At 42.1% G+C, this 14,682-nt stretch overlaps 1 long non-coding RNA gene across 2 annotated transcripts in view; it reads right to left on the bottom strand.

Moving 5' to 3' along the window:
- LOC114232813 (uncharacterized) overlaps positions 1–14,682 on the bottom strand; it is a 113,435-nt gene that overhangs the window by 37,977 nt on the left and 60,776 nt on the right. Inside the window, exon 4 of one of the 2 annotated variants that reach the window (XR_008556368.1) lies at positions 8,032–8,076. The exons of the other annotated variant lie outside the window; for it this stretch is intronic. This is a non-coding gene — a long non-coding RNA (uncharacterized LOC114232813). Of the gene's footprint in view, positions 1–8,031; positions 8,077–14,682 lie in introns of those variants that run through there. 2 annotated transcript variants of the gene reach the window in all.

Below are 14,682 nucleotides of genomic sequence, written 5' to 3'. Positions count from 1 at the left end.
ACAAGCTCAGGGGAGGCCTGCATGGTGAGCCTTACAGACCCAGAAACCGAAAGTAACCACAGGGAGACTGAAAGATGGCGACCGGCAGGAAGGTAGGGAGAGAGAGAGAGTGTGAGTGAGGAACCCATAGAGGAGAGTGTAGACGTGTGTGGTGTGTGTGTGTGTGTATGAGCTAGGGTCAGTTAGATTCTGCAGGTCTTCCAAGGGGCTGCCTAACCGGGCAGTCCTAGACAGCGGAGCCCCGCGCACAAAGCGGACACTTCTCAGCGGCTGGTGCGGATGCGGAGACCACGCCATATTGAGAAACAGAGCTGCCTGAGACTCGAATCCTGGCTTCTGACACAAACCAGGACCCTGCAGCCACTGGGGACAGAGAACTGCTATTACAGCTTCAGACCAACAAACAACAAGAATCCAGACTTCCCGGCAGATTTCCGTGAGTCAAAGAGCCTATCCCCCTCCCCGCAGGCGCGTGGATAGCGCCATAGTAACTGATAGACACGCCCCTCGCCCAAGCTACAGAGCTTTGTGCAGGGACGCGCTCCCCCGTAGGGAATTTGGCGCACAGGACAGAAGCAGCTCCCCTTCGGGGAAATCTGACAGTGCACACAGAGGGCTCCCCTTCGGGGAATTTGGGGGAATTTGGCTTGCGGGTCACAGCTCCCCTTCAGGGAATCTTAGAGCGCGCACAGAGGGGCTCCCCTTTGGGGAATTTGGCGCGCAGGACAGACTCCGCCCCCCTCCGGGGAACCTGGGAGAGTGCACGGAGGCAGCTCACCTTCAGGAATTTGAGAGTGTGCGAAGCCCTAGCCGGTTTGGCTCAGTAGAGAGAGCACACACAGGACGCAGCTCCACTTCAGGGAATTTGGCACGCCGGACACAGCTGCTTGGGATCCCTGACTCACAGCGCATTCACACTAAGAGCCAGTGACCCCAATTGTTGGTGCATGCACACACAGGGACCCTGATTCTCAACGAGAAACCGCACAAGGGAACAGAGACTCTGACACTCGATTCTTGGTGCAGACATAGGGAAACTCTGACTCCTGGCACGTGCTAAGGATCTCATTTTCGGCACATACCAACAGTGTGGTGCAGACAGGGCCCCTGATTCTAAGTGTGCACACGAGACCACACAGAACACTGGGGACACTGACCCTGGGCAAGTCTGGTTCCCACCAACCAAAGGTAGCCACACGTCCTAGTGTCAGAGCACTTCAGTGAAACTCGGGTGGAGTGAAGTCCCCACAGCACATGGCCCAGGTCCACACAAACAGAAGCTTGAGCTTTCTGGTGATAGCCAGAATGGGGAAATGAAATAACTCACAGAGGAAAGAAAATATCGAGTCGCCAAGAAAGGAAATTAGTGAAACTGAAGCTTGCAACATGACCGAAAAGGAGTTCAGAGTAATGATCGTGGAATTTATACATCGGATGGATGAGAAAATCAACAACTTATGCAAGAATCAGGAAGAAATGAAAAGTGATATAGCTACAATCAAAAACACCATGGAAAGTTTCAACAGTAGACTACAAGAAGCAGAGGACCGAATTAGTGAGTTAGAAGATCAGGTACAGAAACAAGCTCAATCTGAACAGCAATTGGAGAAAAAAATTAAAAAGCAGGAAGAAAGCCTAAGGGAGCTTCGGGACAACATGAAACAAAGTAACATGCGTATAATAGGGCTGCCAGAAGGACAAGAAGAACAGCAGGGATTAGAAAATCTATTTGAAGAAATAATGACAGAAAACTTCCCGGATATGGGAAAGATAAAAGTTACGCAAGTACAGAGAGTCCCAAGCAGGATCAACCCCAAAAGACCCACATCAAGACATGTCATAATTTCAATGGCAAATATAAATGATAAAGAGAGAATCTTAAAGGCGGCAAGAGAGAGACAGAGAGTTACCTACAAAGGAATACCCATCAGATTGTCAAATGATTACTCAACAGAAACACATCAAGCTAGAAGTGAATGGAAGGAGGTATACAAAGTGTTGCAAAGCAAAGGACTGAATCCAAGAATACTATATCCAGCAAGACTGTCAATCAAAATTGAAGGGGAAATCAGGAGCTTCGCAGACAAAAAAAGGCTCAGGGAGTTTATCACCACCAAACCAGCAATGCAAGAATTGCTAAAGGGAATGCTGTAAAAAGAAGAAATAAACAGGTAAGAAGGAATACAGACACAAAAATAGATATGACTACAAACAAATACCTTTCAGTAATAACTTTAAATGTAAACGGACTAAATGCTCCAATCAAAAGACATCGAGTGGCTGAATGGATAAAAAAAACATGACCCATATATATGCTGTCTACAAGAGACCCACCTCAGAACAAGAGACTCACACAGATTGAAAGTGAAGGGATGGAAAAATATCTTTCAGGCAAATGGAAATGAAAAAAAAGCTGGGGTAGCAATACTTATATCTGACAAAATAGACCTCAAAGTAAATGCCATAACAAGAGATAAGGAAGGCCACTTCATAATACTAAAGGGAGAACTCCAACAAGAAGAAATAATTCTGGTAAACATATACACACCCAATATAGGAGCACCCAAATACATAAAAAAAACTCCTGGAGGATATCAAGGGAGAGATTAATAGCAATACAATCATAGTAGGAGACTTTAATACCCCACTATCACCATTGGACAAATTCTCTAAACAAAAAATCAGCAAAGAAACATCAATCCTAAATGACTCACTAGACCAGATGGAATTAATTGACATCTTCAGAATATTTCACCCCAAAGCCACAGAATATACATTCTTCTCAAGTGCACATGGGTCATTTTCAAAGATAGACCATATGCTGGGTCACAGGCAAAGTCTCTTCAAATTCAAGAAGATAGAAATTATATCAAGAATCTTCTCAGATCACAGTGGCATAAAACTGGAAGTCAACTACAATAAATACAATCCAAAGAAATCAAACACATGGAGACTAAACAGCATGCTATTAAACAAGGACTGGGTCACCAGAGAGATCAAGGAAGAAATAAAAAACCTCTTGGCAACAAATGACAATGAAAACAAAACAATCCAAAATCTATGGGACACAGCGAAAGCAGTCTTGAGAGGGAAGTTCATAGCTCTACAAGCCTATTGCAAAAAACAAGAAACAATGGTAATAAATTACCTAACCCTACAACTCAAAGAGCTAGAAAAAGAGCAGCAAGAAAAGCCCAGTGTAACCAGAAGGAAGGAAATAACAAAGATCAGAGCGGAGATAAAGGACATAGAGACCAAAGAAATAATACAAAAGATCAACAAAACCAAGAGCAGGTTCTTTGAAAGGATAAACAAGATTGATGGACCTCTAGCCAGGCTCACCAAGAAGCAAAGAGAGAGGACCCAAATAAACAAAATCAGAAATGAAAGAGGTGAAATAACAACAGACCCTGCTGAGATACAAAGGATTGTTACAAAATACTACGACCAACTCTATTCCAACAAACTGGACAACCTGGAGGAAATGGACATATTCCTAGAAAAATATAACCTTCCAAAAATCAATCAGGAAGAATCTAAACAGCTCAATAGGCCAGTAACTATGGAAGAAATTGAAGCAGTCATCAAAAAGCTTCCGGCAAACAAAAGCCTGGGGCCTGACGGCTTCACAGGAGAGTTTTACCAAACATTCAAGGAAGAACTAAAACCTATCCTCCTCAAAAAATTCAAGAGGAAGGAACACTTCCAGGCTCCTTCTATGAAGCCAGCATCACCCTAATACCAAAACCAGATAAAGACAACTCAATGAAAGAGAATTACAGACCAATATCCCTCATGAACATAGATGCCAAAATCCTCAACAAAATTCTAGCAAATCGGCTCCAGCAGTACATCAGAAAGATCATACACCATGACCAAGTAGGATTTATCCCAGGAATGCAAGGATGGTACAATATCCGCAAATCAATAAACGTGATACATCACATAAACAAATTGAGAGATAAAAATCACATAGTCATATCAATTGATGCAGAAAAAGCATTTGACAAAATCCAACACCCTTTCTTGATAAAAACTCTCAACAAGGTGGGAATAGAAGGCTCATACCTCAACATAATAAAAGCTATATATGATAAACCCACAACTAACATCATACTCAATGGACAAAAACTAAAAGCATTTCCCCTAAGAACAGGAACAAGACAGGGATGCCCACTCTCACCACTCCTGTTTGACATAGTACTGGAAGTATTAGCCATTGCAATTAGACAAGAAGAAGAAATAAAAGGCATCCAAATTGGAAAAGAACAAGTAAAGCTGTCTTTATTTGCAGACAACATGATATTGTACATAAAAAATCCGAAAGACTCTGTCAAAAAACTAATAGACTTAATAAATGAATTCGGCAATGTAGCAGGATACAAAATTAACGCCAAGAAATCTATGGCCTTTCTATACACCAATAGTGAACTTACAGACAGAGAGACTAAAAAGGCAATCCCATTTACCATCGCACCAAAAAAAATTAAGATACCTAGGAATAAACTTAACTAAGGAGGTAAAAGACCTATACATGGAAAACTACAGGACACTGAAAAAAGAGATAGAGGAAGACGTAAACAGATGGAAGAACATACCATGTTCATGGATTGGTAGAATCAACATCATTAAAATGTCCATACTACTCAAAGCAATCTATAGATTCAATGCACTCCCCATTAAAATACCAACGGCATATTTCACAGACCTAGAAAGAACTATCCAAAAATTCATCTGGAATAAAAAAAGACCCCGATTAGCCACAGCAATCCTTAGAAAGAAGAACAAAGTAGGTGGGATCTCAATACCAGATTTCAAGCTGTATTACAAAGCCACTATTCTCAAAACAGCCTGGTACTGGCACAAGAACAGACATATAGATCAATGGAACAGAATAGAGAATCCAGATATTGACCCAAACCACTATGCGCAATTAATATTTGACAAAGGAGGCATGAACATACAATGGAATAAAGATAGTCTCTTCAATAAATGGTGTTGGGAAAATTGGACAGATACATGCAAAAAAATGAAGCTAGATCACCAACTTACGCCAAACACAAAATTGAACTCAAAATGGATACAGGACTTAAACATAAGATGGGAAACCATAAAAATACTAGAGGAATCCACAGGCAGCAAAATCTCAGACATATGCCAAAAGAACTTCTTCACCGATACTGCCCCTAGGGCAATGGAAGCTAAAGAGAAAATAAACAAATGGGACTACATCAAAATAAAAAGCTTTTTTACAGCAAAAGAAACTATCAACAAAACAACAAGAAAGCCCACTGCATGGGAGAACATATTTGCAAATGGTATCACTGATAAAGGTTTAATCTCCAACATCTACAGGCAGCTTATACAACTTAATAAAAGGAAGATAAATGATCCAATAAAAAAACGGGCAACGGACCTAAATAGAATCTTTTCCAAAGAAGACAGAAGGAAGGCCAAGAGACACATGAAAACATGTTCAACGTCACTAATTATCTGAGAGATGCAAATCAAAACAACAATGCGGTATCATCTCACACCTGTCAGAATGGCTATCATCAACAAATCAACAAACGACAAGTGTTGGAGAGGATGCGGAGAAAAGGAACCCTCGTGCACTGCTGGTGGGAATGCAGACTGGTGCAGCCACTGTGGAGAACAGTATGGAGTTTCCTCAAAAAACTGAAAATGGAACTCCCATTTGACCCAGTAATCCCACTCCTAGGAATATATCCTAAGAAACTGGGAACACCAATAAGAAAGGATATATGCACCCCTATGTTCATAGCAGCACAATTTACAATAGCTAAGATCTGGAAACAGCCTAGGTGCCCATCAGCAGATGACTGGATCAGAAAACTATGGTACATCTACACAATGGAATATTATGCTGCCATAAAAAAGAAGGAATTCGTACCATTTGCAGCAACCTGGATGGAATTGGAGAACATTATGCTGAGTGAAATAAGCTAGTCAATGAAAGAAAAATACGACATGATCTCACTCATTTATGGATAATAAAGAACATTAGAAACTTGAACAAAAAGATAGATACAGAGGCAGTAAAGCATCAAACAGTTTGTCAAATTACAGCAGGAAGGTTAGGGAGAGGTGGGGAAGATAAGAGATCAACCAAAGGACTTGTATGCATGCGTATAAACATAACCAATGGACACAAAACTCTGGGGGGTGAGGGCATATATGGGAGTGGGGTGGGGGGGCAATGGTAAGATATGTACACATATAATACCTTAATTAAAAAAATTGGAAAAAAAATTTACCTTTTAAAAAAAAAAAAAAAAGAAAGTAACCACAGGATGGTCTGAAATTAAATTTCCTAACTAAAAGCGAGTCATGGTGGGTAGTCACAGCCTAGACCTGTAGCTTCCTTGACAACGATCAATCTTTACCATAAGTGAGGCTGTCTATTGTCTTTTTGCATCTAAGATAACATACCCTTGGAATGTCAGAGTCATCCCTTTTTCTGGAACCCTCAGGGCACACCCACCAGAGCAGGATATCTCAGAACCCCTCGTAGTTATCTATTTCCTGACACACCATCCCTATGTGCTGTAAATGTTAATTGTTAACTCTCCTAATGTACCCACTAATGTAAAAGAAGTATTTTACATTTATCCAATCTCAGAGATTTCCCCACTTTACTTGGTCCCACCTCCCTAATCTTCCACCAATGAATTTCATGTAACCTGTCTCCTCCTTTATTGTCATGTACAGGCAGTCCTCGGGTTACATCAGAGATCCGTTCCTACAGCACAACGTAACGCGATTTTCGCCTTAAGTCGGAACCCACCCACATAAGCACCTACATCACTCACATGGAGCACATACACAGCAGTAATGAAGTGAAACAGTAAAACAAATTTAAAAGAAAGATAACAATTCCTGACTTTTACTTGTGGTAAATAAATAATAAAAAACATAAAGCACACATGTACATACGTCGAAATGATGGAACTTTTTTTATATATATAAATACTGTAAATGGGAGATGGCAACGTAACCACGAAACGACCTAAGTCGATTATCCAAGTCCCACGTAACCCGAGGACTTCCTGTAGAGGGTAAAATGGCCATTCTGCGGAGCATTTTCTCAATCCATTGAGGTTTTGCTTTACCGCAATTGTCATCCGTTTGGGTCAAATAAACTCATAAAACTTCTCTACAGGTATGGACATTTCTTATGTCAACACTAGGCAAGTGCAATAATTTTTCTGCCTTCACTCTACACTCTCACCACATCTGTTCTTCATACTACAGATAGAATCAATGTTCATCCTACCGGTCTCTATTCTCTGCTTAAATCCTTACTTGGGTAGAAGTACTCTGAGGATGAAGACCAAGATCCTTAACATGATCCTCAAGACCCAGTGTATTTTGGCCACATCTATCTTTCCATCTCATCTTGCACCACTCTCTCCCTGTCTCTCTGCACTGTAGCCAGGCCAGTTCCCTCACACCTGACACAGAGTCATGACCCACAGGTTGAGAACCGCTGCTGTAGAGCCTAAGACCATCGGAAAACACAGATATTTACATTACGATTCATTAACAATAGCAAAATTACAGTTAAGAAGTGGCAATGAAAATAATTTTATGGTTGGGGGTCACCACAACATGAGGAACTGTATTAAAGGGTCGTGGCATTAGAAAGGTTGAGAACCACTGCCTTAGACCCATGTTCTTTCCTGTCATGAACTTATGTGAGCATACAATCATATACCCATTTTTGTGGTTGAATAACCCCTATCACCAACTACATGGGCCATGAAGGAAACCCTGGTGTGGATATGGGGATTTGAGGGGCCCCAATTAATCTGCTGGAATTCAGAACCAATTGAGAATTAAGACAAAAGACCAAGGCAGATGGAGATCAAATCTTCACCAATATTATTACAAAAGCTGATATTCAAGAATGTGGCTTATGTTTTTAAAGACAGGTGGTCTTCCAAATACTGAACATTAGATTTAAACAAATTTACTCAATAGCTCTGTACCTGAGCAGACCATCTTGTGCCCTTTCCACAGGGGAGCGCTGTCCCTGAAGGAGGTGAGCAGAACCTGGAGAGAGAGAGAGATGCTAGGTGGCACACACCCAGGTGGGATGGTTGGGGGTGGGGAAGGCCAGCAGTGTTAAGCTAATGATTCTCCTTCCACAGGTGTGGGAAAGAAGGGTTCTCCCCTAACAACAAAGACTGACAAATTATTTCTGGTAATGAGCTCCTTGTTTCTTTATTAGGTAAGTTCCCATAATCAGCTTACCTTGGAAAAGCAGAAGAAATGGGAAATGGGAGAGTTGGAAATGAAGCCCCTATGCAGTGGAGTCTCGGTACCGTGGTCTAAGGCCTCGATTATCCAATTATTCCTGTTTATAGGTGAACAATGCATTTTCCTGCTTGCCTGCTCTTTAGAATGTATCCCTTGCAAATGGTAAGGAAATTGAGTGTGTTGTATGCATATAAATAACATCCTTAATCATCACTAACCAGTGTTCTGCGCCCTCCTGATGAAGTTTCAGGAAAGCAAGCAGGGCATTCCCAGGGCCTTTGGAGGGATTTTCCTTGATTCTGTAAATCCTTGAGTAATATCCAAGCTCTGTAATAACACTGAGCTACTTCTGCATTTATTCTAGTCTTAGGTTCGAATATTATTATATTAGTTGTTTAAATTTTCATAGATTCTAAGGTTCCGAAGAGTTCTGGGGACGTCATTTACATTCATCCTCCTGCAGGTCTCTAGGTAGGGCTGCAACTTGGCTAACAAAGACAAATGGTTTTCTATCTGACTCTGAAAGGTCTCCAGGGGGAGCATTCTGTAACCAACCGCAGTAATCACAAATTACTAACTGGAGCGTGCCCCTGCTTTAAGAAAACCTGACATGGGAAGCCTCTGTGGCAGGATAATTTATTGAGATGCTAATCTGTGCTTTGTTCGCTGTAATTTGCCTCCCCCCTTCCCTCCACGAAGGTAGCCAGTTCTATTTTCCTTCCCTGAGAGGGGATGGCATTTCCTTGGGCCGTGCTCCTATGGCTTCAGTGAGAAATGTGGTGCACTTGCCCATGGGCTAATTCTAAAGTCAGAATCCAACTCCTCCAGGAGGCAAGGTCCTTAGAGGGAGGGGCACTGCCCTGGGAGACGGGGGCAGGTAGCCAGGTGTTCTTGGAAAATGGTTTTTCTCTCTTGGACCTCTATTTGATCATATGTGAAATCAAAGGTGGATTTAAGGATGGGTAGGTACCTCCCTGCTCTTGACACTATGGGATTATCTGTCTCTTTAGTTCTGACACCCAAGGACAGCTGTGGAGCATATGCTTAAAAACTTTTGAGGTAAGGTGGGCAGCTTTAGCAAAGGAAAAACTATTTGCAATATTTGGGACAAACTTACATTAAAAATTATTTGTTGTTTATCTTACATTCACATTGAATAGGGGCTATCCTATATTTGATCTGATGACCCTATTGGGAGGCACCTGTGTTTTGAAAGATGGGAAGCTGAAGGTGAAATAAATCGACTTTTGTTCATGTCCCTCTAGACTGTACCCCGTGTTCAAAAAACAGGTGTGCATATTTGCTTTCCCTCTGCGTATGTCTATTTTATTTTTAAGTTTAAGAGAATTGGCATCTTGGAGTGAAAACTATCCTAGTAGAACTTTCTTCAGTATCTTCAAAATAGATATTTAACAGGAAAAATATAAATGGGATCTACTCATTTTACTAAAGGTTAAAATTCCTAAACCTTTTAGAAAACAGACCAGACCAATGAATCCTAAAGCAAGGAGAAACCAGCTGCTCAATTGATCAAAATGATAGAAGCTCTTCCATATCACCTCTCCTAGGGGACGTGTGACAGGTGTTACCAGAGGGAATTACATTGTCCTCCTGTCCTTAAAATTTCTGACACAGGAAAGCAAATGGAGTCAAGTTTCTCATTGCATTTTCTATACCACTGGAAGCTTTTTATAAAAAGTTTCTATGAACTTTTCATTCCTTATTTTAAATTGTATTTAATATCATTTGATGAGTTAAGGAAATCATCTCTGAATTGAGCCAACCTTGATGACAAGAAATCCCTGTGATTTCTTGACACTAAACAGGTCAGGATCTCAAACTGAATGTGGAAAGAAACACAATTTATATTACAACCAATTAGTGCACATTTGACCTTCATGTGAAAGGAACACAGCCTTTGGTGAAAGGCCTCTCTCACTGATTTATCCCATTTTTAATCAAAGTAAGTTACCAACACATGTAGTATGCAGTAACTCACAGTCTCAAGATTGAATGCTGTTAAAATTTGTGGCAAATTTAGTATCAAATATATCCTCACCCATAACAAGGAGGTCATTTTATTAGTGAGGTGGTCTGGGCACAAAATTGGAAGTCTATTGTCACTTTTAATATTTTAGTGGAATTTAAAGGTTTGTGAATGAGAATGACTAACGGCTAATGCCCTAAATGCATCTGTATTTGACTTTATCAGCATAAGTATGATCTGCAAGAAATAGGTACCTTTTAAAGATGTATGGGTAGGTGTGTGCTGGAGGCTAATTCCAGCAGGTCATAAATGCAAGAAGTTCATCAAAAGGTTGATGAACCATGGGGCTTCAGCAAGGCTGAATCATATTACCTGCTGCTGGAATAGCTGAAATCATTTCCCCAAACCTGAAGATCTGCATATATTATTGCCTGCTGCCAGACAGCTGTAGGCATTTCCCCCAACCTGTTAACCAAACCTTACCTTTTATATGTATATCTGCTTTGCTATAGGGTAAAATGTGTTAATAAAAAGCTAGGGGACCAGAGACTCGGAGAACTTAGTTACTAGAACTAAGCCTCCTCTGGCTCCCCCAAAATGCCTTCCAAATTTATATTTCATGTCTAGTCTCTTTATTAATTTACTCGAAGCCCCTTCTCCAGATTCCTGAACCTTCTAGATGCGGATAACACCCTGGCAGGTGTGTGTGTGTGTGTGTGTGTGTGTGTGTGAGAGTGAGTGAGAGAGAGAGAGAGAGAGAGAGAGAGAGAGAGAGCTGAGAGACTGAGTAAAAGCAATTCTTTTATCCATGTTCAATTTTCCTCAATGTCAACCAGCTCACTCTCTCCCACATACTCTACCTAGAAATAGATTTTCTTTGAGTCACAGGAAGTGCCCTAAACCCATCTATTACTCCTAATTTGCTTTGTCAAGAGATTTTACTTGCATTTACAGGAAGGACCAGTGGAAAGCATTTTGGGACCATGAAAGAATGCCAGTGCAGTTCAGCTGGGAAATACATGGGCATGGTCTGGATTCAGGACCTGCTTCTGAAATGTATTGCAAAACCACTTAACATGCTCAAGCATTTTCTGAAGGGCAGGACTGTCCTACAGAATAGATAACACAGTCCAACTTCAAGAAGTTAGCTAACAATTTAAAAGGAAAATCTTTGGATGCTTAGCCTTGCCAATGTTCTGATGCTGAATGGGGCTGGAGGGTCTAGTGCAGGGCTGAGCCCGGGAACAGGGGCGGGTGGAAGGTGGGGAGAACTTGGATCAGGATGTCATCTTGCTTAATCAAGGTGAAGCCTTACCCAGTTATCAGGGAGAGGAAGAGCCAGTGAGCCTGACTCCATAATTGCTATTTATCTCTCTTTAAAAAAAAAAAAAAAGACTGGGAAAGAAGGGAAGAAGGAAAAGACAAGCTTAGACTCTCTGTAGGTTATTTCTGAATAATGGAGATATTTGATATTCTTGTTATCATTAATCAAATCTATGTTCTTTTGGAGTAGAAACCTAAGTGGATACATCATTAATGGCTTACAGTAAAAGCACAATCATGCAAATTTAACATAGCCTCCTATTCAGTCTAACTAAAAACTCTAACGGTGAACGTCTTGAACTTTCACCACGCACCAGACATCAATGGTGACAGCTTTGCACACTTCAGTTTCCTCACAACTACAGACGAGGAAACCAAGGCTCAGAGAAAACCAACTGCCATTTCTCTGAATTTGTATACGGTGTAAACAGGATTTGAATCTCTGAGGTCTTATCCAAAATTGTGCTCATCGCCATTATGCTCCTTTCCTTCTCTGGCCTCCCCACACCAGACATATACCTGCAATCAGGAATAGGTTTTTCTTAAGAAGCTGAAAGAGAGAAGAGTCCATTCAGATGGCAGGAGCAAACTGTGGCAGAGCACACCTTGTCATAAATGGGTCTTTGAAAATCCAGGTGACTTGACTGAACTGGAACAAATGGAGAAAGTGTATTTATTTGAAAGTGTACTTATTTGGGCAAGGTTTTACCGCTGAAGTGGATCGACCCTGCACAAGGGGATAGCCCTTAGAAGACAGATTGATGACAGAGCAACAGGAAAGTAGCTCCTTAGTCACTGCTTTCTGGATTGGAGTCATGAAAAGCTGTGACATTTTTTAGGGTGTCTCTAGATTTTAATTTTTGTCTTTTGGCTAATGGAGATACCAAGAGAAAGAATAATTGAGATGAGGATGCAGTATTTCCCTTGTTATAAAGGCCAGGGAGGGAAGAAGCCCCTCCCATTTCCAGCGACCAAGACAACGCTAAGCATGTAAGTGGTACAGTGGGAAGAGCTGGATGAACCTGGCTCCCACCCACACTCCTCCACATAGGCAGGCCTTAACCTCCCAGACTCCGTTTCCTGATCTGTACCATGGGATTTGAATGCTGACCTTGCTGATTATCCTGAGGATCAGAGATCATGTACAATCGTACCTGCACACAGTAGGTCCTTGATAAACGGTAGTTATTACAGGTACACAGTTTTTACTGAGAGAAGGAAGACTAAATCAAGAAAGGAAAGCATTTTAAAGCTTAAAAAAAGAAAAAGAGAAAGAGATGGGATGGAGGCATCTGGCCTGCAAGCCCTGCTGTTGCCCCTCCCTAACTCTGCCCTTGGATGGAACCATTTGCAGCTTCTGAGAGATGAGGTCTGCTGTCTGCACAGACAAAGCTGAGACCAAAGGCGATGTAGCATGGGATCACAGACCGCATTTCCCTGTAATGAGCAGCGTTCGCTAGAATTGCTGTGCTGTTTGGAGCCCAGACTGGTGGTGTGTGCCATTGTGTGCCTGCGCCCCTGTCACATGCAGGGGTGGTTTGAGCACATGAGTGTGACTGCCAATGTCACGGCTGGTTAGTTCCCAGCCCAACATTGGGAGGCATGATGTATGCAGGAGCTGATGCCCTGGAGCCCGGTTGTCAAGGACGACTAAGGGAGTCAAGCAGCCTTCAAGCTCCTTGGGAAATTGACTCCCATCAGCCAACAATGCTCTTAAGACCTTGCTGAGTGATGAGATACTCTGGAAGTAACAGAAGGAAGATACACTAGCTGTCCCAAAAGGGGTTAATGTTCAGCTGGAAGACCACACACACCCCATGCACATACATACCACACACACACTCTACACAATACACACATATTTCTCTGCACTCAGACCACACACATACATACCCTATGCACCAAACACATGTGCCCACAGGCATACCACACACATGCATACAACCCAACACACACACTCTACACATATACCACATACCTACACACACATCATACACATGCATGCCACACACAGACCACAGGATGTAAAATATACCATGTATCACACACATTTTCACATACACATGCACCAAACATATGTACATACACCACACTACACATATCACACATGCACGCCACATACAACACAATACAAATATCTATACATATCACACACATATACACGTATCAACCCCACACTATACTCATGCACATATGCCACATACATTGTGCATGCACACACACACACACACACACACTGTATACATGGACACTGTGCTTTTAGAAGGCAGTTCAGAATTCTGAGACTGGCAGATATTGGAAGGTGTGATATGCAATACAGTGAGGGATCCCATGGGCCCCCCCCTTATTTCCTTCACAGTGAGGTGGGTCCTCTGTTGGGTGCTATGTTGTTAGAGATGCTGAGACTCTGGATCAAGGGTTCTATAAACCCCTGGATAGTGATGCTGGTGAGAACCTATGGGCAGCAAAGACAAATTCATTTTGAGATAGGAATCCATCCTTGTTAAGAGGAACTGCTGACCTTTCCAAGCTGAGAGGGGCCCAATGTAAGCAACTTGTCACTAAATGGCCCATTGGTCTCCCTGAGGAGGGCCCCAGCCGAGAGTCAGTGCTGACCTTTGTTGCCGACAGGTTGCGTTCCAGATCAGCAGTGTCTAGATCAGCCCTGTTAAGCGGAAGCCAATACTGTCAGGTCCATCCATCGTCTTCATCTCTGTCCCTGTGGCCACTCCTTTCATGTGTCCATTATGCCAGTTCTGAGATAGCTGATGACAAAGAATGGCTAACCTCAACTAGCCGAGTCATTTTGTCTGCTTGATTGTTCTGTTCCTCTCCTGTGAGAATGCCTTTTGAGTGGGTATTAAAGTGTGATACAAAATCTTGACACTTAGTGCTCAACCCGAAATGCCCATTAGCATGCCCCTGTCCCAGGACTCCTTGACAATCTTCTAGTTCTTTTACTCCTTTTAGTTGTGACCAGCCCAAGAATCTACATATTCTCACCTTAAGTCACAATGTGGAGGACCAGATGCACTGCTCACTGTTCTTCCCATTGGGAAGATTGTCCTTCAAGGTCACCCCCTGAATAT

Source organism: Eptesicus fuscus, chromosome 6, assembly GCF_027574615.1.
Source record: "Eptesicus fuscus isolate TK198812 chromosome 6, DD_ASM_mEF_20220401, whole genome shotgun sequence".
NCBI lineage: Eukaryota > Metazoa > Chordata > Mammalia > Chiroptera > Vespertilionidae > Eptesicus > Eptesicus fuscus.
The sequence above is the reverse complement of the archived record's forward strand: the minus strand, read 5'-3'. Positions and strand labels throughout refer to the sequence as shown.